Here is a 23,257-nt window from a genome sequence, read left to right on the forward strand (position 1 = left end):
TCTGGTTCAAAGTAGAAATTCCAAAAACCCCAATCTAAGCTTTAGCTCGAAGCTGACATCACCTGGTTCTCTTGTCTCCCTTGACAAGCCAAAGCTTCCACGCGACTTCAATGGCTGGCCTCACCCCAGCCTGTCCCCAGGACATGCTAGACATATCCAACGCACCTCAGAGCGCACCAGCATGTCGTGGCATGCCAAAACTTCCCTCTGGGCGCACTACAGGAACCCACCGAGGTGGGGGAGACGCTCTCGGCCAGTTCCAGCCTCCCCCAAGCTGTCCAACCTCTTCCCGACGACCCCTCTACATCGAGCGACCATCAGGGCCCCTCCTCTCCCGCGCTAGAGCTTGTGCGACGCGTGCCCCCGCGCACCAGTACAGGCCAAAGTTGCGCACCCACAAATGCTCGACTCCCCTCTCTCTCCCTCTATTCTAGATGGTTCTGGAAGTCCAAATCCACGTCCTGAGACCGTGGTTTCGACCCCAGCTCCTCTCAGCACCCCCATGCGCGCCACGGTGAGTCACCGGTGCTCCCGAATCGGCTCACCGTCGCGGGCCTATATATAGCCCTCCCCCTCGCTCCAGCACCCCTCAGACAGTTTCGCCACAACCACTAGCACGTCACTAGCTTCCCCAGCAAGCCAGCAAAGCCCCGGTGCTCGAGATCGACCGAGGCCCCTCCGCCTTGAAGCTCCGGTCGATCTTCGGCTACACGACGACTGCTTCATCCCTCGATCCATCAGAACACTCCCCTCGACCTCAGGAAGCTTTTCCCCAACTTTCCCAAGTATTTTCATGCCACTAGCTTCCCTCTCGACCCTCCCAGAAACTCATCTGCCGCGGCCTCCTCGTCACCGGTGAACTCGAGCCTCTCCGTCGTTGTTCCGACCACCAGCAGGTAGGCGCCGACAAGTCGGACCCATTTCTATCTTCGTTGGGGCCCGAGCACGTCAACAGCCTCGCCGGCGTGCTCCTCCTCTCTGTCCACAGGGAGGAGACGACCCCGACAGGTGTGCCCCACGTGTCGGTGGCCCAACCCCCTCTCCCACGCTGCCCGCAGCCGCTGACCGTAGCTCCCCGCACGTCAGGTTCAAACCTGACGGCACGCGCGCCTGGGCAGGCTGTCGGCTGGCCTTTCGGCCGGCCCAATTCCATGCCAAGCCAGCCAGGGACTAAGCCCATTTTTCTTTTGTTTTAAAACTGGATTTTCAAAGATTTTTATAAAACGATTTAACCAGTGTAAAGTTATAATTCTTCCACTGATATTCTTCTAAAATGTGTAGTATTTAATAAGACCATTGGTTGATTTTTTCAGGAACTATTCTGTTTTACAATAATAAAAAGGATTAAATTGGAATAGTTTTGCTTCTGTTTAGTTGATTTCAAAATGTTCCTTCATTGGGATCAGAAGCAAATATTTAAAGATAACAACTTAGATTTATCAGCAATAAGGAACATTTTTTAAATGACTTTGTGATCTGTTTTTGAGTGAGCTATTTCTTATTTATTCTTTTCACGACGTTAGAAAATCCGTGTGACGAGGGAATACGAGCGGAAGAGCTCGAAGACCCTAGATACCTAGCTGACCAAGGCAAGCTGCCCTTTGACCATGACTGAGCATATGTTATATTGCATGCTAGTGTAGGAAAATATTTTCCATTGCATATGAGCATAAGTGCTGGTAAATCATTGAAGTGATGTTACCGATGGCTCCTCCGGAGCACCTGCATTGAGCTTGATCCTACCACCTATGAGGTTCGTGCTAGTATCAGGTTGACAAGTAAAGCTAGAGTAATAGTAGCATGAGCATGTTGTTGGTATAAATCAACGATTTATGAAAATCCCGTTTGGTGCCAGTAATGCCCGAGGGTGATGATGAGATAGGTGGCCACTTTTGGTGAAGTGGTGCACCGGGTATTTTGAGTGACTATGGTTTCGGCAATGGGATTAGATTTATGATGTATCGACCGTCCCAACCTTACATGTATGACCACGTTACCCCTTATGGGACGGGGCTGTGTTGATTACTCTGGTCGGTGCTAGCAAAGAGCCACATTACTAGTGGCGGGAGTGATGTGTGGTCACTCTCGTGATGGGGTCGTGCCAGGTAGGGTGACTATGCTGTTTTTACGTGTTCCAGGCACACCGTTGGTCCCCGCATGATTTATACTATCCAGAGTCGGTGCTCGTAAGACATACAACATGTGAGCTGGGTAACAATCGAGTGGACCTCTTTGGCTAGTATCGTCAGGGGACAGGCATTGATCGAATATCGGGTATGTTATATACCGCGAGTCGTGGACGACACGGAAGTTTCTCAGGTCTCGTGGGTCCAGTGTACTACCTAAGCAAAGTGTAAAACTACTCGGATAGCCGTGTCCACGGTCAAGGACAGTTGTGTGGTGCTACTTAAACAACGTCCAGTTGTTTCCGCATAAACCAAGTGTGTGTGAGTTGTGATAAAAAGGAGTTATTATGAAAGTAAAGATATGACCAAGTTTGATGACTTGGCATATAGGGTGAACCCGGATGGTTCAGCCCTCGATAGATATACTGACATCTGTAACCTGTTCTTCAAAAGTAGTTCTTAACTTATGATGCATACTTGTGATCATGTTTATTGACCACCAAGAGATTTCCACCAAAGGTGCTTGTTATTATTATCCTTCACTTTCATTGTTCATATCATGGGTTGTTTGCGAGTACATTCAAAAGTACTCATTGGCTTGCCACTGGTTCTATTATTGACCAGACATGGAAGGACCAGAGTTTGGTGATGAGTACGTCTTCTGAGACGCCCCTGCGAACTAGGACGCTTCCGAGTCAGAATGCCTGTCGGTGTAGGCTTGATGGCATGGGCAACCGCTTAGCCCCTATGATTTCCGCTATTAGTTGTATTGGTATGATTTGGCTTTAGTCCCAACCTTGTGATCTTGACCAGTCGGTCATGGGATGTAATAACTCGGTACTTGGGTGTAACACTCTATTTATTCAGTATTTGTCTGTTCGGTGAGCATTGATCTCTGGGATCACTCAGGACGTTCATTCGGCGATCTCGACTCGCAAGTCGGGGTCCCCCACAGAGCTGGTATCAGAGCCATCCTGACTATAGGAAGCCTTTGGTAGCATGGACGATAGCCGAGACGACTAGTGCACATAGAGCATAAACAGAGATTCTGCACCCACTAAAAACTTTCTATCCCTCTCCTCTACATCTTCCAGATGGCCGCCGTACCTGAGACGCTTCTGTAGACGGGCTTTGCTCTACTTTTGAGTGATAGCCTCGAGAAGTGTCAAGTATGCCGCACGCCCAACTTCCTCTGCCACGAACACTGGGTTAACACGGACACTAAGGAATATCACGTGGACATGATAGTGAAGGATCATGACTCCCCGACTAGCTGGTTCTTTGAAGGACCACAAATGGAGGATATGATGTTGGCAGTGGAGAGAGCAGCACGAGAGGCGCTCGTGCGACTCCATGACATCCTTCCCGAGATGGCTAACGAGCCAGCTACTCGTCACCTACTTTTCATTAAGGATGGGATAGACGGGAGTTGGACACTCAACCAATCTTCTGAGGAAGGGACACCACTGAGGTTTCAAACCTTCTTCAGTCTCTCCTCCGACATTTGATGCACCTTTTGATCAAGGAGTCAACCAAGATTCGCCAAGAGCTGCACCAAGTCAAGGATCTACTTCGCATGGAGAAGATCAAGAACCGCAAGGTGAAGAAGAAAGGAGCACCCGAAGGATGATCTGGCATCACCTTCTGAGTAGGAATACCACCGCTTTAGGCCACTCCACTTCAGAGTCATCGCCTGACCGTGGAAGAGTACACCAAACTCTTCGTTTCCTTGCCAAGGAAGAGACGCCGTGATGGACCGCTTCCTTCTCCTACTCCTTTAAAGGAGAGAAGTACTGATGAAGATGAAGATGAAGATGAAGACGAAGATCCCGCAGAACCCGCCTATGAGACCGTGCAGTCTGCCGTTTAGTATTATCAACGTAGGCAATTAGGAGTTAATCCTTGAGCATAGGAGTTCATGTATCGGTTTAGTGAATGATTAGTGTTGTGTAAGCATGTTGGATGCAAGTCGCATTCTGCCTTAGGTAGCTTGTGAGCGACTACATCGCTTATTTTAATCTAATGCATTAGCTTTTTCAAAAACCTTTCGCTTTAAAATTTCACACTGGAACAGCACGAGACCCCTCTTTACTAGAGCATCATCCCTTATTATTTCGGCCGGATCGGCAAAATGGACCTGTCTAATCCCCTGACAGGATGGTGAATGCAACTCGCAATAGCAACTTCGGCAACCCCGGTTCTGCTTCTTCAGGTCAGCAGCACCGAACCGGAGGGGAAGCTCAAGCTGGAGATCACCACGAGCAGCAACACGATGTTCCACCGCCACCGCCTCCTCCTGAAAGCTTGACTATGGCTCAATTCCTCCAAGCTCTCCGAGAGGAATGTCAAGCCAATAATGCCGCTATTCAGCAGCTGGCTCAAGCCTTGGTGAACAACCCGCTGCAGAACGGGAATGGGAATGGTCGCTCTACTCTCTCTGTGTTCATGCAAACTACGCCACCCACATTCACGGAGACGACTGAACCATTGGATGCCGATGACTGGATCCGTACTATCGAAGACCTCCTCGCGCTGGTCAAATGCACTGATGATCGTGAGAAACTCCTCTATGCTTCTCACTGTCTCGGAGGCACAGCCAGAGCTTGATGGGATGGATTTCAGATCATGCGAGTAGGGCAAGTCATCACTTGGGTTGTGTTCAAAGATGGATCCCGCGCTGCTCACTTTCCTCCTCGAATGATGACCATTAAGAAGCGGGAATTCCGAGCCTTAAGGCAAGGCAGTGGATCCGTCAAGGAGTACTTGAAGAAGTTCAACCTCCTGTCAACACTGAGGCTGCCAAAGTGGAATGCTTTATTGAAGGACTGCAGCAGTCACTCCAGTATCAACTGGTTGTTTGTGAGTGTCGGACCTTCAGCGATCTGGTTAATAAGGGCCTTATGTTGGAGGATAAGTGTCATGCTATGGACGACACCTGTAAGCGCAAGCTAATGGGTAGTGGAGGACTGAGTAACCCAAAGCCACACCCATGGCAGTCAGCTCCAGCAAGACCCATCTATCAACAGCAACAATACAAAACTCCAACGTTTCGCCAGAACTATCAGCCTAAGCAGCAAGTCAACACCAAGAGAGGAATCTATCCAACGAACAATAGTGGAGTCAAGAGCAATCTTCCAGCACAACTTACCTGTTTTGGATGTGGACAGACAGGGCATTATTCCAGGCAGTGTCCCAACAAGAAGCCCAACGCACCGCGCCCCAATTCGCCAAATCAAGGCCCATGAGCACCAGGCAGGAACCGAGCTCCCCGCAATCAGCAGTATCACAACAGGGGCGGATTAATCATATCTCCGTAGAAGATGCACAAGAAGACCCAGACTGCATTATGGGTACGTTCCTCGTCAACTCCACCCCAGCAACAGTATTGTTTGATTGTGGTGCTTCGCATTCTTTTCTGACATAAAGATTTGCGGAAAAATGTCTTTTAGAGCCTACTCTGCTTAAGCCGCAAGGCCTAGAAGTAGTTCTCGGCATGGATTGGTTGGCCAAGCATCGAAGCATCTTGGACTATGCCAACAGGGCTATTACCATGACAAGCGACCAAGGGGTCAAAGTTAAGTATATCTCTGAGCTAGTAACCACTCGAGTACCGCGGGTTAACAGCCTGTCGGAGGTAGAACTCGATCGAGTGCCAATAGTCTGTGAGTACCCGGACGTCTTTCCTTATGAGCTACCAGGGATGCCTCCAGACCGAGACATCGAGTTCATCATTGAGCTCATGCCCGGATCCAGGCCTATCTATAATAAGCCTTACAGGATGGGATCCGAATAGCTAGCGGAGCTGAAGAAGCAGCCGGATGAGCAACTTCGGAAAGGGTTCATTCGTCCAAGTGCGTCACCTTGGGATCGCCTGTTCTGTTCGTGCCCAAGAAGGATGGGACTATCAGAATCTGCGTCGATTACCGTTCTCTCAATGAGGTCAAGATCAAGAACAAGTATCCACTCCCCAAGATTGAAGGCTTGTTTGATCAGCTAAATGGAGCTAAGGTATTTTCCAAGATCGATCTCCGGTCTGGATATTACCAGTAGATGATCTAACCTGAAGACATACCGAAGACTGCGTTCGTGACCCGGCACGGTCTATAAGAATGCACTGTCATGTCTTTCGGGTTGACTAATGCTCCATCTTACTTCATGTATCTCATGCACAAGGTCTTCATGGAATACCTAGACAAGTTTGTCGTCATATTTATTGATGACATATTAATCTTTTCCGAGTCCAACGAAGAGCATGAGCAACACTTGAGGTTAGTGTTGGAAAAGGTTCGAGAGCACCAACCTTATGCCAAATTCAGCAAGTGCCAATTCTGGCTGAACGAAGTTGGATTCTTGGGTCATACCATGACACAAGTGGATTGGCAGTTGATCCCTCCAAGATTACTATGGTAACCAACTGGGAATGACCAATTGATGTGAAGGAAGTCAAGAACTACCTCGGACTCGCGGGGTATTACTGCAAGTTTGTAGAAGGATTCTCCCGCATCGCTCGTTCTATGACTCAGCTATTGAAGAAAGGCAAGAAGTTTGGATGGATGCCGGAGTTTGGAGCAAGCTTCCAAGAGTTGTTGAAGACACTAACTACCACCCAGGTATTGGCCACTGCAGATATCAACAAGGAGTTTGTGATATATTATGATGCCTCCAGAACCGGGTTCGGTGGGGTTCTAATGCAGGATGACAGAGTTGTGGCATATCTGTCACGACAACTGCGCCCGCATGAGGAGAATTATGCCACCCGTGATCTCGAGTTGGCAGCAGAAGTGCATGCCCTGAAGACATGGCGACATTATCTTCTGGGGAAACGATGTGAAATATACACTGACCACAAAAGTCTGAAGTATATCTTCACCCAAAGGGAATTGAATATGAGGAAACGAAGGTGGTTGGAGTTAATCAAAGACTACGACATCAGCATTCAGTATCACCCCGGTAAGGCCAATGTAGTGGCGGATTCTTTAAGCAGGAAAAGCAGCACCTTGAACGTCATGCTCAAGGAAAGGCAACCCGCCTTATATGAAGAAATGGAGAACTTCGGATTGGAGCTAGTGGAATCGGGATTCCTAGCAAAACCCAAAGTCAAACCAACACTGGTTGATGATATCAAGGAGGTCCAGAAGGGTCATAAGAGCATTAAAGGGATCAAGAAGAAGATTCAAGAAGGCAAGGCCCCAGAATTTTCGGCGGATGAACAAGGGGTAGTGTGGTTTGGGAAACGTTTATGCGTACCCAACAAGGCTGAACTTAAAGATTTGATCCTACAGGAAGAACATGATACACCCTACTATATTCACCCTGGTGGTACCAAGATGTATCAAGATCTCCGAAAAATATTCTGGTGGCATGGCATGAAGAGGGAAATAGCGTCTTACATTGCCAAGTGCGACGTGTGCCAGTGAGTCAACGCTGAGCATCAGCGACCTCCTGGACTGCTACAACAACTTCAATTGCCAGAATAGAAGTGGGACAAAGTCAGCATGGATTTCATCATTGGATTGCCCAGGTTAAGAAAAGGGCATAGCTCCTTATGGGTCATTGTCGACCACCTGACCAAGGTGGCCCATTTCATTCTAGTCAACACCATGTATGATGGAAGCCAATTAGCTAGTCTGTATATCCATCGTGTTGTGAGCCTTCATGGAGTTCCCAAGGAGATTGTATCTGCCCGAAGCACGCAGTTCACCTCAAGATTTTGGAAGAAGTTCCAACAAGCCCTCGGAACCGAGCTCTCTTGCAGCACTGCTTTCCACCCGCGAACGGCCCAACAAACGGAGAGAGTAAACCAGATACTCGAAGATATGCTCCAGGCTTGCGTCTTGGCACATGGTGCCAAATTGGAAGACTGCCTGCCGTTCGTTGAGTTCTCATACAACAACAACTACCAGTCCAGTCTCCAGATGGCCCCATTTGAAGCGTTATACGGACGGAAGTGCCGCACCCCGCTCAACTGGTCTGAAACCGGTGAACGGTTGATTTTCAATCCGGAAGTTTTGCACAAGGCAAAAGAGAAGGTGCAACTTGTCCGAGAAAATCTCAAGGAAGCCAAGTCGCGACAAAAGGGCTATGCAGATTCTCGTCGCAGGGATGTGGAGTTCATTCCCGGACACCAGGTGTACCTCCGTGTCACCCCTCTTAAGGGAACCAAGCGTTTCCATGTTAAAGGGAAACTTGCTCCAAGGTTCATTGGACCTTTTAAGATCACGACAAGGCATGGAGAAGTTGCTTATCAGTTGGAGCAAAGCAGTGGAGATGTGGTCTGAGGAGAAAGTGAAGTTGTAGTTTGAGCAAGTTCATCGCAAAACCTGTGATCCCCTCTTAATAGTGCGGGATCCCTAAGGACTCAAGAATCATAAAAGAGTACTGATGATCCATACTTGAGTTTATACTTTTATTCGCTGATCATCACTCCGCACAACTAACGTCAAAGGACCTGATAGCTTTGAGTTAGCCCTTTCACATGAGCTTGATGTTGTTGTTCCTTCTTGGCTCAAGTTGAAAGCAAGACATGTTGAAGTCTTCAAGTAACTTTCCCATACACAATGCAGAAAGCCTAGCTTATGTATTCATCTTCATTTGTCCACCAAGTGAACATCCACAAGAATCAGGAATGCTTATCTTGATCTTGTCCTTGTTAGCACATGAGGTTGTTCTTGTCAGCACAAGATCATTGATAATAGTTTCAATGATATATTCGTGCTGATCCGCTTGAACTTGCACACCACAATCTTGATGACGATCACCACTTGACGTCATCCTTCATGGGTTGTATGAGATCTTCCTTTTGACGCAAGCCCAATGGAAACACACCTAACCCCCACATAGGAGTCTCACAAAGACCATGGGTTAGTACACAAACACGTAATGGACAATGCTTACCATACCATGGGATCACTTGATCCCTCTCGGTACAGATCCCTCTCGGTACATCTTATACGCTTTATGTGTTGATCATCTTGATTTGCTCTTAGTCTGAGATCTTGATCAACCTAGTGTTTCTATGACCATTCTTTGGATAATACCTTGAATAACATCTTGGTCAACATATAAACTCCTTGAACCCAACAGATGGACTTCAAGAAGTGCCTATGGACAAATCCTATAAATATAACTTAAGGCAACCATTAGTCCATAGGGATTGTCATCAATTACCAAAACCACATATGGAGATATATTATGCTCTATCAACCTTTGCATGACTTGACAACAATATCATCCATGTTTGCTTCAATATTCAAACCGATATGGTTGAGCAGAAACTTCTGGATCATGCGCATGAAGGTTGCACCAGAATTCTTCAGACCGAAAGGCTTAGTGATGTAACAGTAACACCCGAAAGGGGTGATGAAGGTTGTTTTTATTTCATCCGGGCCAAAGAGAAGGATCTGATGGTAACCAGAGTAAGCATCCAGAAAGGAGAAACGCTCGCATCCCGTAGTTGAATCGACAATCTGATCAATGCGGGGGAGCGAAAAGTGATCTTTCAGACAGACCTTATTAACGTTTTTAAGTCAATACACATGCAAAGTGAATTATCCTTCTTGGGAACCATGATAACATTCGAGAGTCACTCGGAGTGGTAAATCTCCCGAATGAATTTGGCTACTACGAGCTTCGCTACCTCCTTGCCGGTTGCTTTCTTCTTCTCTGATGGAGATCGTCGGAGGCGCTCTTGGACTGGCTTCGCCTTTGGATCTACTCGCAAATGGTGCTTAGCCAGCTCCCTGGGCACACCCGGCATGTCAGCAGGCTTCCATGCAAAGATGTCCCAGTTCTCACGAAGGAACTGGATGAGCTCGGCTTCCTATTTGCTGTCGAGTGTCGTGGATATGTTGGTTTGAGCTGCATTGGGATCAGTCGGATGATCGTTCACTGCCTTGACCTCTCCCACCGACTAAAATGCGGGCTCGGAAGCTGGCTTATTAGAGCGCATTAGGTCAGCTGGGTAAGCGGTCCTCCGGTACTCTTCGAATTCTACCACGACATCTGCAGATCTTCAATATTTGAACCTTGCTGCAAACACTCTTCAGCTCTCTGCCGATTGCCGGAAAAAGTGATGACCCCTTTAGGGCCGGCCATCTTCATCTTCAGGTACACGTAACATGGTCTAGCCATAAAATGTGCATAAGAAGGACGACCCAGAATAGCATGATATGCACTCTGGAAGTCCACCACCTCAAATGTGAGCTTTTGTTTGCGAAAATTCCAGTCAGAGCCGAAATGACATCCAGTACGATATGACCGAGTGACTTGGCCTTCTTCCCTGGGATTACTCCATGAAAGGACATGGAACTCTCGCTGAGTTGGGACATCGAAATGCCCATCCCCTTGAGAGTTTCTGCTATAGGATTGAGCCCATTCCCTTCATCCATCAAAACTTTGCGGAGCCGAACACCTTCGACAACTGGGTCGACTACCAGATCCTGGCGACATGGACTCAGAACAACAGCTGCATGGTCCGACTGATCAAACGTGATGGGAGTTTGCGACCACTTCCTATATGTTGGGGTGGTTGGTATTGCCATGTTGACCTCCCTATTAATGAATTTCAGTCGAACTTTGCTCTCTACGTCAGCAAAAATCATGAGAGTTGCATTGACCTTGGGAAGTCCTCCTTCTCTTCATTATCCTCCTCTTCACGCTCTTTTCCACTCGACTGGCCTTTGAACTCTTGGACCAATAATCGGCACTATCGTTGGTATGTGTTGGCAATATCAGGTTGCCTTCATCATCTTTCTTTGTGTGAAAAACACACGGCTGATCCAAAACATCTTACTCCATCTTTGATTTCTTCGGGGGGAACGGTGCCTTGGCATTTCCCTTATTTTTTCCAGCTCCCAGGGCGGCTGCTTCTGGTGGGGTTGCATTCTCCACCTTCTGCTTCTGCTTCCGATTGGAATTAGAGTTGGTGTTGTCGACTGCTTTACCCTTGCCCCTACGGAGGTGGTCATCTTATTCCTCGTTTGCATAACAGGTCGCTATCTCCATCATTTTACTCATTGACATGTCGCCTGAGCGACCAAACTTTAGATACAGCTCTCGATGCCTGACACCTGCCTTGAAGGCGCAGACTACTTGGTGCTCGGTAACATTCTCCACTTTGTGGTGAAGAGTGGTCCAACGTTGGATGTAATCACGCAAGGACTCACTCGGCTTCTGCACGCTGTGTTGTGGCTCAGAAAGTCAGTAGGATGCTTGTAAGTGCCCTCAAAGGTCTTGATGAACACTCGGGCCAGATACGCCCAACAATATATATTTGAAGGTGCCAATTGATTCAACCATGCACAGGCCAAACTATCCAACATCAGGGGTAAGTGCTTCATTGCAACATTGTCGTTGCCGCCGCCAATCTGTACTGCAACTCGATAATCATCCAACCCAGTCTCAAGCTTGGCTCTCCTATGAACTTACTCACTCCAGTCACCAACCTCAAGTTGGGAGGAATATCAGCAGAGCGGATTGCTCTACTGAAACACTCGGGACCAGAAATTGCGGTTCCACTTCCACTCGGTTGATCTCTGTAAAGACCCTCTCGGTAGGCTCTGCCTCTGTCAATCTTTCTCTATGCAAGTACATCTCTTGCATCAAATCTGGGGTTCCGCTCGTCAATGAACGAGCGCCGGTCATCATAGTGTCGTGGCACATAAGAGCCGCTCCACAGAGGAGAATACAGTCGACGATGGTCATCACGGTGACGACGAGGGGGAAGTTGGTTCCGACCCTGGTCTCTGTGCTGATACTCTCGGTAACCTCCGTCTCTTTGATGCTGGGGTGAACCTGGACTGTATACTGACCGGACTATCTCCGCCCTTGGAGAATTGTTGTGCAATCTATTGATCGGCTGTGATACAACCGAATTCTGTTGTTGTGCTGCTTGAAGCAAAGCGCGAATTTGTTCTAAGCCTCTGCCAACCTCTGAATTTGCATGCTGGATTAAATCTTCTATTTTGACTGCGGCTGCGACATTAAGTACCGGAGTACGATATACCTGAGTATTAGCGCGATGGTCGCTTGAGAAGAGCTGCCGCTGGCACCGACTAGAAGTATGATGAAGTCGACGACCACGTCCAGACGACGGTTCACCGGCCTCGTGCTCGCCGCGACCGAACCAAGGTGGGCTCCCTGCGGATCCCGCCATGAAGACCTCTAATGTTGTGTTACAACTCTCGCACTCTGAAGGAACGTCAGACTGGACTTACCCCGAGTGGATCGGGTCCTGAAGAAGTACAGCAGGCTCGATGGCTCCAACCTGAGGGGTCGACGGAGACAACGCCTGACGAGCCACCGCATGCTTCACCCACCGCTCGAGTCGAGAGCAAACAGATCGTTTGCGGTGACGAATAGCGGAGTGAAGAGCTGCCAACAGAGTCGACGTCTCCAGAAGAAGAACATCGAAGGAGTTTGCAGGGAAGTGCGTCCCTCCACGGACTGGGAGTGCCCCGATGTCGAGTGGCTCTTCTGGGAGCCATGCCGAGTCGTCGGCAAGGAAGACGAGGGTGCCGAAATAGATCTCACCGCCCACGAACGAACTGTTGTCGGAAGGCATGATGATGAGTGAAAAAATGCAAACTTGCCGAAAGTTGCTTAGACGCATGCTCTATGGTGGGCGCCGACTGTCGTGGGAATAAACCTGAAATTAGAAGTGTAGGGTATGAATGGAGAGGGTAGAGTCCTAGTCATGGCAAGATTGTACGAAAGATGTATGAGTTCAGGCCCCTCTCTTGGAGGTAACAGCCCTATGTCTGAGGTGCTCGGGAGCTCTTGCAGTGTGGTTTGTGTAATACAGAAGGTGCGAACCCTTGTGTCATAGGAAAGGGGTGGCTTATATAGAGTGAACCACCTCTCATCAATACCTCGGCATCTAAGGGCTTAATCAATATGATTTAAAGATATACGTTATAGATAACGTAAGTGGGCAATAAATGCTACAAAAGACCATTGGGTGAACATGTGTCTATTGGACCTTGTGGGTGACTTGTGATCTTCAATACCGTCTGGAATCCTTCCGAGTGTACATAGGTTGTCGAGTGGATGTAAATATAATCCAAGTGACTTTGTACTGAGTGACTTTTAAGGACCATCTTCATCCAGTAGGAATCTTCTCTCTGACCCTTGGTCTAATAATGAGGTGCCCTTGGGTAGGACAATTAGGTCAGGCCTGTCACCATACCCTAGGTACATATCCCCATGACCCACTACTCAATGGAAACGGCGAAGAACTCACTCAGGTGAAGTGAACTCAGAACATGGTAGTTTACCCAGGTCGGGCCGCTGCAAAGCGTAAAACCCTACTCCTGCTTTTTGTGGATTTCCTCTCATGGAGGTGGTTTATGAAATAGTACAGTGTTCTTGGGCCTTCGGAGGCCGAGCGATTAGGTGTGTTGTTCTACCGTCCGAATGAACTCCCCTCTCAAGTGTCCTACCCTCTCTACTTATAGCGGGGGCCCGGGTCCTCTTCCCTCATAGCTTCGGCGGGAAGAGATCCCACAACGGCCAATTTTGAAGGGTAATAAGGGAACATGCTCCCCTGCCCAAAGGTGGTCTTCGCCTACAAAGTAACTGTCTATGCCGCAGAGACGGGCCCGTGGATGACGTTTGCCCTACTGGTGGGAGGCTGCGGATTTGTTGCACTAGAAGGGAACCCTTTGGGAGACGCCTTTGGAAAACATGTACGCTCCCGCCTCCTTAGCACCACAGGGGAAACTATCTTGTCCTCCCATCTGCTGCTCTCGTGTCCTTTCTTGGCATCACCCTTGACTCTTGTGGTCTGACCTTGCCTCCGAATATCCGCCGCTCCGGAGGGGTCCTAAGGAGGCCCCCTCTGAGTCTTGACACTGCTCCTCGTCGTGAGGCTCGTCCCCTCACGAGGGCCGTTCCTTGAACGGTGCCTGGCCTGTTTGTTTGCTCCGGTGATAAGGGCCCGCCCTGGGCCACAGGAAGGCAGGTCTGGGTACCCGCAATCCCAGAATGCCGACAATAGCCCCTGAACTCGCGGCGTGCTTGAGTTGGCTTCACGGCCGAGCCTCGAGGGCAGTATGGGACACCATGCACCCTCCAATGCCTGTGGACCAGGCCAGCACGCGTCACGCGGCTCGTGCCCCCTTTATTAGGTGCCCTGCTTGTAGCTTCGGTGCCTTATTGATTTCCTTCTTCCGCACTCGCCTCTCTTCTTAAGTCTTTGACTCCAACCGGCGCCTCCTAGATCCATTGCCGCATTGTTCCTTGCCAGTCCAACAATGGCGCCCACCGGCAAGTAGAGGCCAGAGGGGCATGGTCCGGCCCCGGCTTCTCCGCTCCTGGACTGCGCCCTCTCCAAGGACGCGGATCTCGTCCCAGTGCTTCCATGGACTACCGCTGAGTCCAGCGAGCATTGGCGAACCCTGATTTGGCCTGGCACCATAGAGGACCGGCCCACGCCTGGGGTGGTATACCCCTTCTTCCTTCACAACATTTACGCTGGGTTTGTGCCCCCTTTCTCTCGATTCTTCAGCGCTGGCTTGGACCACTACGGGATCCAAGCCCTTCATCTCCAACCCAACTCCATCTTGCTTCTGCCCGTCTTTGCCTTCTACTACGAGGCTTTTGTTGGCGTGCAGCCTTCGGTTGCCTCCTCCAGCACTTCTTCAGCCTGCGCCTGCACGGCGGCGCTCACTTGTCGGCGTGCATTTCCTTCGTGGCGGCCCAGAGCAGCAACGTGGTCCTGAAGGCCGGGAAGAAGGTGGATAACTTCAGGCACCGCTGGGTCCTCATGTGTCTCAAGGATGCCAACCCCCGGCTGGAAGAGATGAAGGGGTTGCCGGAGAAGACCTCCGACCTTTGGGTTGTGCCCATGCGGGAGCGGTTTTCCCGTGACATTAGCGCCAAGAGGCTGACCGGGGGAATGATAGTGAAGGAGTTCCTGGTGCAGCGCTTAGCGCCCCTCCACGCACATTCCAGGCCCTTGTGGGAGTACTGGGATGGCGACGATGAACTCCGGCTTTGGCCTAGGGACCTTCCCGCAGAGGACCTGAGCAGGGTCCGGGTGATTCTGCTGGGCGGCGACCCTGGCGACCTTCTCCAGCCCTTCGGTCCGCAATATCGTCGTGACGACCAGACCGATCTGTTCGCTGTGATGCCCATCTTCAACGAGCGGGGGCTTCTCCCGGCTGAAGGCTCCGGTCCGGTGGAGGTGTCATCCGGCGTCACCTTCGCTGAGGGGGGCTCGGAGAAGACCGTCGACGACCGCACGGTGAGCGTGCCCCTCCTGTCGCAATATGTCCTTCTGTGTGAGCTCGAAGATGATGGCGCCACTGATGATACCTCCATCGGGACCCCCTTGCACCCGGCCAGGGCTTCCACGGGGCTTGTGCCAAGCTCACCTCCCTCCGTGGGGGCCCCGTTTCCTACGCCGTCGCCGAGGGAGTGAAGAGGAAGAGATGGCGCGATGTCGAAGAGTAAGTTTCCTACTGGGGCGTGCCTTGTATGTCTATTGTCCACGCTTGGCTGATTTATTCCTTTTTTCCTGGCGAACAAGGATGTCATCTCGCCGTGGGCGAAGAGTAAGAAGAAGGTCGTCAAGCAGAAGGCGACTCTCGATGCTCCGCCTGCTCTCGTCGGCAAGTCGCTGTCTGCGGGTTGGAAGGAGGAGGCTCGTTGGACGGCCTCCCTGGCCTCGGTCGCCAAGCCCGCCAAGCCCCCGAAGCATCCTGAGGTGACCGTGGTGGTGCTGATGCCGGGGGAATAGGCCCACGAGAATCCCCAAGCTTCGGAGGTGTTGACGCCCACAACTATTGAGCAGTCTTCGGGGTCCCTTGTTCTTCGTGGCGCTTCTCCTCTAGTAGCGCCACCTGCACCTGTGTTGGAGGCTCCTCAGGAGGGGGTCCAGAAGGCATCGGTGATCCCCCAAGGCATAATGGATGCGTCCTTCACCGCCCTAAGTGGTGTCGCAGTTGAGATGAGGAAGGTCGAGGAAGAGGTCGTGGACCGCCTGCGCCGTGCGTGAGGGGGCACTGAAGGAGGCCAAGGCGGCTATCGAGCGCTGGGAATAGGTGGAAGCCCACCTGAACGCCCTCTAAGGGGAAAATGTCAAGCTGGTCGGGAAACACCGCTCGCAGGAGGAGGAACTTAAGGCCCGCGAGACCAAGCTCTCCGCCCGGGATGAAGAACTGTCCCTGAAGGCGAGCCGTCTGGACACGAAACAGGTGCACTTGCAGGAGCGGCAGAAGGATGTCACCATGAGGAAGGCTCTCCTTAAGGTCCAGGAAAAAGGTCTCGCCGCATCCGAGGAAAGCAAGGCGCTCTACTCCCTCTGTCGGGACGAGTTTGACGAGCCTCTGGCAACCCCGGAGGACGGCTTTGCCGTGCTCGTGATGGGGATCGTCGTTGCACTGTAGGTTGTTGTCACGTAGATGGACAAGATATTGGACAACGTGTGTTGCGACCTCTTCTTTACGGCTACGACTCGCGTCTTCAGTCACCTTCATCTTCACGACCCTGGGTTTGATCTGAGCTCTGTGATCGTGCTAGTCCCTACCGAGGCCCGCGACCACGCCGCGGAGGCGGTGAAGGGTCGTGTGGAGCCGTTGGTCAGGAGGTTTGCCCGCGCCGCGCCCCCTTTGTCTCCAGGTACCGCTGGAGCCGATGATTGGGAAGATGATGCCTCTGACGTGGACAAGCAGCCCCCTGCGGAGAGGGTAACAGGCTGCGATGTCTCCTGATCTCCTACACCTGTTATCTTCCCGCAATGCACATCATGCCTCGTGGAGGCATTAAACTTATTTGCGTTTTTATGAACTGGGTCATGTTTTGTAATAATTGAATGCTTGAATGTTTTTCCCACCTTGTTCCTGTCATGTTTGTTGTCTTACTCTGCAACGGCAAGCCCGCCTCGCGCGTACCTTCCCATGATTGAACCGATCGGAAACCAAGGGCGGCCCAAAGGGGGAAGGGGCTACGAGCGCAGTTAGGCTCCTGAGTCGCGGTGCTCAGGAGTCCCCCTTGACGCGCGAGCTCCCTTCATGAGGGGAACATGGCAAAGATTCCAAGACTCGGAACACCTTCAGCACTCTGTGTCGGCAGGGCCCGCCCCGCGTGTACCTCCCCTCAATTGAACCAACCAGAAACCAAGGACGGCACAAAGGGGGGAGGGGCGAGCGCAGTTAGGGTCACACCCTGTTTTCACTACCACTTTCTCTGTAATGCAAAAATTTAAGCTCGTTAAAACGTTTTCAAAACTAATGATGTGAGTGACATGATTGTCATTGTATGCTTGTGTGTCTGATCATGTGATGATAAAAACTCCATTTCACAATATTGGATTATTTCCAAAAACCTTTACTTGTTTCTGATCAAGGTAAAACCCTACTTTGAGTTGCACTACATGACCTTGATGCCAAGGAGTGTTCCTACCCAAAGTTGGTGATATAATTTTAAATATATTTCAATGCTCCAAAACCACAAAATAATTATTTTGTGCATGGTTAATTTATTTGTATGTCCATTTCTGAGGCCAGAAATGGTATTCCTACATGGAAAAATACCTTTCTGCCTTAGAAAAATCTGAATAAATTTGGCGATGATGAGAAGGACATATATTTTCCATACATAAGATTTTTAACCTTTATTTATATTATTAATATTTGAGTAAAACCCTGAAAACCATTTCTGTCTGTTTTGACCTTTTGAAATATTTCCAAAGGAAATATTCTTAATAAAATCCTAGAAACTTTCCAGTGGTATCCCTAAGCCATATTTGGTATCCACATAAAGTTTCACTTCGATCCAAGGTGATTAAGTACCCCAAAGAACTACAAAACCCCCTCTGTCCAGATTAAAGTTAGAGCAACTCTACATAGAAAATTTGTCCAATGATGATGAAACATTGCAGGAGTGCCTAATACCTCAAATGGGGGTTCCACACCAAAAATGGGATTTGTGGGACTAAATTTACTCACACTCTCTTTTGAAGGGACAGATCAGATCAAATGGTGAACTTTTCAAGTTTACAAAGCTAAACTTGTCTAATGGGGCTCAAACTTGGTGAAACCACATGTTTTAGCACCAAACCCAAACCTGTTAAGTTACACCACCAGTGGTGGTGTGCAACCCCCCCAAACCACTATCGAGCCCCTTCTGACAGATGGGTAAAAGCCCCTTTAAACCATAGCTAAACCCAACCCTTTTGCTCCAAACTCTCAGATTAGGTGGCGAGTATCAACCCAGCCCCAGTCAACTGGCCCCTCTCTGGTTCAAAGTAGAAATTCCAAAAACCCCAATCTAAGCTTTAGCTCGAAGCTGACATCACCTGGTTCTCTTGTCTCCCTTGACAAGCCAAAGTTTCCACGTGACTTCAATGGCTGGCCTCACCCCAGCCTGTGCCCAGGACATGCTAGACACATCCAACGCACCTCAGAGCGCACCATCATGCCGTGGCATGCCAAAACTGCCCTCTGGGCGCACTACAGGAAGCCACCGAGGTGGGGAAGACGCTCTCGGCCAGTTCCAGCCTCCCCCAAGCTGTCCAACCTCTTCCCGACGACCCCTCTACATCGAGCGACCATCAGGGCCCCTCCTCTCCCGCGCTAGAGCTTGTGCGACGCGTGCCCCCGCGCACCAGTACAGGCCAAAGTTGCGCACCCACAAATGCTCGACTCCCCTCTCTCTCCCTCTATTCTAGATGGTTCTGGAAGTCCAAATCCACGTCCTGAGACCGTGGTTTCGACCCCAGCTCCTCTCTGCACCCCCATGCGCGCCACGGTGAGTCACCGGTGCTCCCGAATCGGCTCACCGTCGCGGGCCTATATATAGCCCTCCCCCTCGCTCCAGCACCCCTCAGACAGCTTCGCCACAACCACTAGCACGTCCCTAGCGTCCCCAGCAAGCCAGCAAAGCCCCGGTGCTCGAGATCGACCGAGGCCCCTCCGCCTTGAAGCTCCGGTCGATCTTCGGCTACACGACGACTGCTTCATCCCTCGATCCATCAGAACACTCCCCTCGACCTCAGGAAGCTTTTCCCCAACTTTCCCAAGTATTTTCATGCCACTAGCTTCCCTCTCGACCCTCCCAGAAACTCATCTGCCGCGGCCTCCTCGTCACCGGTGAACTCAAGCCTCTCCGTCGTTGTTCCGACCACCAGCAGGTAGGCGGCGACAAGTCGGACCCATTTCTATCTTCGTTGGGGCCCGAGCACGTCAACAGCCTCGCCGGCGTGCTCCTCCTCCTCTCTGTCCACAGGTAGGAGACGACCCCGACAGGTGTGCCCCACCTGTCGGTGGCCCAACCCCCTCTCCCACGCTGCCCGCAGCCGCTGACCGTAGCGCCCCGCACATCAGGTTCAAACCTGACGGCACGCGCGCCTGGGCAGGCTGTCGGCTGGCCTTTCGGCTGGCCCAATTCCATGCCAAGCCAGGCCAAGGACTAAGCCCATTTTTCTTTTTTTTTAAAACTGGATTTTCAAAGATTTTTATAAAACGATTTAACCATTGTAAAGTTATAATTTTTCCACTGATATTCTTCTAAAATGTGTACTATTTAATAAGACCATTGGTTGATTTTTTTCAGGAACTATTCTGTTTTACAATAATAAAAAGGATTAAATTGGAATAGTTTTGCTTCTGTTTAGTTGATTTTCAAAATGTTACTTCATTGGGATCAGAAGCAAATATTTAAAGATAACAACTTAGATTTATCAGCAATAAGGAACATTTTTTAAATGACTTTGTGATCTGTTTTTGAGTGAGCTATTTCTTATTTATTCTTTTGACGACGTTAGGAAATCCGTGTGACGAGGGAATACGAGCGGAAGACCTCGAAGACCCTAGATACCTAGCTGACCAAGGCAAGCTGCCCTTTGACCACGACTGAGCATATGTTATATTGCATGCTAGTGTAGGAAAATATTTTCCGTTGCATATGAGCATAAGTGCTGGTAAATCATTGAAGTGATGTTACCGATGGCTCCTCCGGAGCACCTGCATTGAGCTTGATCCTACCACCTATGAGGTTCATGCTAGTATCACGTTGACAAGTAAAGCTAGAGTAGTAGTAGCATGAGCATGTTGTTGGTATAAATCAACGATTTATGAAAATCCCGTTTGGTGCCACTAATGCCCGAGGGTGATGATGAGATAGGTGGCCACTTTTGGTGAAGTGGTGCACCGGGTATTTTGAGTGAGTATGGTTTCGGCAATGGGATTAGATTTATGATGTATCGACCATCCCAATCTTACATGTATGACCACGTTACCCCTTATGGGACGGGGCTGTGTTGATTACTCTGGTCGGTGCTAGCAAAGAGCCACATTACTAGTGGCGGGAGTAATGTGTGGTGACTCTCGTGATGGGGTCGTGCCAGGTAGGGTGACTATGTTGTTTTTACGTGTTCCAGGCACACCGTTGGTCCCCGCATGATTTATACTATCCAGAGTCGGTGCTCGTAAGACATACAACATGTGAGCTGGGTAACAATCGAGTGGACCTCTTTGGCTATTATCGTCAGGGGAAAGGCATTGATCGGATATCTGGTATATTATATACCGCGAGTCGTGGACGACACGGAAGTTTCTCAGGTCTCGTGGGTCCAGTGTACTACCTAAGCAAAGTGTAAAACTATTCGGATAGCCGTGTCCACGGTCAAGGACAGTTGGGTGGTGCTACTTAAACAACGTCCAGTTGTTTCCGCAGAAACCAAGTGTGTGTGAGTTGTGATAAAAAGGAGTTATTATGAAAGTAAAGATATGACCAAGTTTGATGACTTGGCATATAGGGTGAACCCGGATGGTTCAGCCCTCGATAGATATACTGACATCTGTAACCTGTTCTTCAAAAGTAGTTCTTAACTTATGATGCATACTTGTGATCATGTTTATTTACCACCAAGAGATTTCCACCAAAGGTGCTTGTTATTATTATCCTTCACTTTCATTGTTCATATCATGGGTTGTTTGCTAGTACATTCAAAAGTACTCATTGGCTTGCCACTGGTTCTATTATTGACCAGACATGGAAGGACCAGAGTTTGGTGATGAGTACGTCTTCTGAGACGCCCCTACGAACTAGGACGCTTCCGAGTCAGAATGCCTGTCGGTGTAGGCTTGATGGCATGGGCAACCGCTTAGCCCCTATGATTTCCGCTATTAGTTGTATTGGTATGATTTGGCTTTAGTCCCAACCTTGTGAACTTGACCAGTCGGTCATGGGATGTAATAACTCGGTACTTGGGTGTAACACTCTATTTATTCAGTATTTGTCTGTTCGGTGAGCATTGATCTCTGGGATCACTCAGGACGTTCATTCGGCGATCTCGACTCGCAAGTTAGGGTCCCCCACAGAGCTGGTATCAGAGCCATCCTGACTATAGGAAGCCTTTGGTAGCATGGACGATAGCCGAGACGACTAGTGCACATACAGCATAAACAGAGATTCTGCACCCACTAAAAAACTTTCTATCCCTCTCCTCTACATCTTCTAGATGGCCGCCGTACCTGAGACGCTTCTGGAGACGGGCTTTGCTCTACTTTTGAGTGATAGCCTCGAGAAGTGTCAAGTACGCCGCACGCCCAACTTCCTCTACCACGAACACTGGGTTAACACGGACACTAAGGAATATCACGTGGACATGATAGTGAAGGATCATGACTCCCCAACTAGCTGGTTCTTTGAAGGACCACAGATGGAGGATATGATGTTGGCAGTGGAGATAGCAGCACGAGAGGCGCTCGTGTGACTCCATGACATCCTTCCCGAGATAGCTAACGAGCCAGCTACTCGTCACCTACCTTTCATTAAGGATGGGATAGACGGGAGTTGGACACTCAACCAATCTTCTGAGGAAGGGACGCCACTGAGGTTTCAAACCTTCTTCAGTCTCTCCTCCGACATTTGACGCACCTTTTGATCAAGGAGTCAACCAAGATTCGCCAAGAGCTGCACCAAGTCAAGGATCTACTTCGCATGGAGAAGATCAAGAACCGCAAGGTGAAGAAGAAAGGAGCACCCGAAGGATGATCTGGCATCACCTTCTGAGTAGGAATACCACCGCTTTAGGCCACTCCACTTCAGAGTCGTCGCCTGACCGTGGAAGAGTACACCAAACTCTTCGTTTCCTTGCCAAGCAAGAGACGCCGTGATGGACCGCTTCCTTCTCCTACTCCTTTAAAGGAGAGAAGTACTGATGAAGATGAAGATGAAGATGAAGACGAAGATCCCGCAGAACCCGCCTATGAGACCGTGCAGTCTGCCGCTTAGTATTATCAACGTAGGCAATTAGGAGTTAATCCTTGAGCATAGGAGTTCATGTATCGGTTTAGTGAATGATTAGTGTTGTGTATGCATGTTAGATGCAAGTCGCATTCTGCCTTAGGTAGCTTGTGAGCGACTACATCTCTTATTTTAATCTAATGCATTAGCTTTTTCAAAAACCTTTCGCTTTAAAATTTCACACTGGAACAGCACGAGACCCCTCTTTACTAGAGCATCATCCCTTATTATTTCGGCCGGATCGGCAAAATGGACCTGTCTAATCCCCTGACAGGATGGTGAATGCAACTCGCAATAGCAACTTCGGCAACCCCGGTTCTGCTTCTTCACGTCAGCAGCACCGAACCGGAGGGGAAGCTCAAGCTGGAGATCACCACGATCAGCAACACGATGTTCCACCGCCACCGCCTCCTCCTGAAAGCTTGACTATGGCTCAATTCGTCCAAGTTCTCCGAGAGGAATGTCAAGCCAATAATGCCGCTATTCAGCAGCTGGCTCAAGCCTTGGTGAACAACCCGCTGCAAAACGGGAATGGGAATGGTCGCTCTACTCTCTCTGTGTTCATGCAAACTACGCCACCCACATTCACGGAGACGACTGAACCATTGGATGCCGATGACTGGATCCGTACTATCGAAGACCTCCTCGCGCTGGTCAAATGCACTGATGATCGTGAGAAACTCGTCTATGTTTCTCACTGTCTCGGAGGCATAGCCAAAGCTTGATGGGATGGATTTCAGATCATGCGAGTAGGGCAAGTCATCACTTGGGTTGTGTTCAAAGATGGATCCCGCGCTGCTCACATTCCTCCTGGAATGATGACCATTAAGAAGCGGGAATTCCGAGCCTTAAGGCAAGGCAGTGGATCCGTCAAGGAGTAC

Source organism: Hordeum vulgare, chromosome 3H (assembly GCF_904849725.1).
Source record: "Hordeum vulgare subsp. vulgare chromosome 3H, MorexV3_pseudomolecules_assembly, whole genome shotgun sequence".
Taxonomy (NCBI): Eukaryota; Viridiplantae; Streptophyta; class Magnoliopsida; order Poales; family Poaceae; genus Hordeum; species Hordeum vulgare.